Source organism: Ornithodoros turicata, unplaced genomic scaffold (genome assembly GCF_037126465.1).
Source record: "Ornithodoros turicata isolate Travis unplaced genomic scaffold, ASM3712646v1 Chromosome33, whole genome shotgun sequence".
NCBI classification, from domain to species: domain Eukaryota; kingdom Metazoa; phylum Arthropoda; class Arachnida; order Ixodida; family Argasidae; genus Ornithodoros; species Ornithodoros turicata.
In genome coordinates, this window is record NW_026999359.1 from 496104 (window position 1) to 498590 (window position 2487).

Below are 2487 nucleotides of genomic sequence, written 5' to 3' on the forward strand. Positions count from 1 at the left end.
ATTCAAGGCAGCACTATCGTCATCATCAAGAATATTCCTTGTACAAAAAGAAAAACTACATGTAGAAAGAAAGCATGCCAGAACAGGTCAGAGCATGTCAGTGCATCTTTGTCAGACAACAAGGGGGAAAAAAGCGAAAAGAATCAAAGTAGAAAACCAGCATCAAACTATTTCTAAGCACACGCACTCCTCTTATTCAAAAACAGTGCTCATCATAAATCCGTCCAGGACAATACATACCATTTTTCTATTGCTACACTTTTTTCCAGTAACGGTCAATGCATTGCTACAGACTGCGTGACGTCATCACATATTGTCTAAAGAAGACAAAGACTCCTATTATTTATTGAATCGCAAGATTATTTCCTTTGTCCTACTCTTAATGACATTCATTCTCTCATTAAAATTCAACAAAAAAGCACCGTGTATATTAACGATTTTCACCCCAAAGGCTCATCATGGTCATTAGAATTACAGTAAACTACTACTGCTCTTTAAAATAATAAGTGAGTCGACTCAACATCACCTCCGGGCTTATGTAATACATGACCCTTTCTATGCTCATACATTCGTTGTCTGAGGCTACAACTGCGAGCAAAGAGGCGCGAAAGCCGGGGGGCAAAGTCCCATTCGTGCATTGCGAGCAAAAAGGCATGAAAGCCGTTGAGCATAGTTCCATTCGCGCACGCCAAAGCACAAGACAGAACGCCTTTACGGGAACATGATGGCATTCACACCATATTAATGATTTTTTACCTTCCATTGCAGTTTACAAAAACTACTACAAAACTATAATTTTACGAGCCCATTAAAATTCTACTTTCTATGGAAACTATAATTGCCCTATTACTTGGATCGCTATTAATGAAGCGCTCCACTTTTTTCTCCCTTCCCATTTCATCCTTGTCATGCAGTGAAGCAGACTCACATCAAAAATAATTAATTTACACTGAGGGTGCCGTGCTTCAGGAATTCCTATCCTGCGCTGAGATGCAAGCATTTCTCCATGGACACCTTTAACAGCTGACTTCCTCAACATACCGAGCTCCTAACAACATCTAACAATCAGAGAAACCCTCTTCTCAGCTGTACCATGCGACTTTTTTCTGTGTAAAATCGGTGATTTGAGGAAGAGAGCAGCGAAAAATTGCGCGCACTTGTGCTTGACTTAAAAAACTGAAGCATATGCTAATAAACTAAGAAAAAGACACTCATGTCTGGTATCTGATAGTGCCACATACACAGACGCATTGCCCTTGCATAAAGAAAGCACAGGACAGGGAACACAAATTTCCTTAGGTGGATTCTGGATACACAAATTTCCTTAGGTGAGCAGGGAAAAGGCTTAAGACCTCAGGTCACCACACGTCGCCACGCGGCTTGCAAAACATGGCACCAAAAAGATACCAGCAGCGGGAAGAACTGCAACACTGCTAAACAAGTCCAGACATGCCATGATGATGTCACAAATCAGGAAAAAAAGCACACGCATGCACGCACAGAGGACAACGCATGAAACACACGGAGCGCTCAGGAATAATCGTAGCGTTACCGCACATCGCTAGGAAGCTCAACGTCTAACACAAGATGACAGCAACAAGATATTAGCGAAGGGTAAAAATTGCAACACTACTGAACAAGTCCAGACATGCGACATCGCATACAAAGCACTGCTCATCGGGGAAAAGGCCTAAACCTGCCGCGGATCATCATAGAGCATATACAACTTCATTTTTTTATTTCGCATAAACTAAACGCGGTCTGCTTAGAAAACGACGTACAAATTTTCTTAGGGAGCAGAGAAATATAGAAATTTCTACTCTGTGCTCAGATACCAGCATTTCTGCTCAAAAACCTGCAAAATTAACCACTGCTTACTTCGTCAAGATATCGAACACCCAAATAAATCAAACAAACAACCCCACTTCCACTGATAGAACACTATTCCGCTTTTACGCAGGAGGCTTTCTTCTACATAAAAGTAGAAAAAATAAGAAAAGAGCAGCGAAAAACTACACGCACTTTTGCTCGCATAGCTATGAGAGAAAAAAACATAACGATGCACACGCTAATAAACTGTGACAAAGACACCCATTTCTGCTATCAGATAATTATTGCATAATGCTAAATACTCATTTGCATTGTCCCTGCATGAAGAAAGCACAGGACAGGGATACACAATTTTTTAAAATTGATAAAATACCCCAGTGCGAAGGTAAAACAATGGGACGAGACGAACACAGACAAAGGGACGACGCACAGCACAGTGCTGTGCGTCGTCCCTTTGTCTGTGTTCGTCTCGTCCGATTGTTTTACCTTCGCACTGGGGTATTTTATCAATTTTAAAAGATGTCATACCAACCCGCCCAAATTTTAACCTGATTTCATACACAATTTATCTTAAGCGAGCAGGGAAACTCACTTCTACTCGAACAGCTTAATACCATAAAGTCTGAATTTTTGCAAAGAAAATAAAGCTTGAACAGC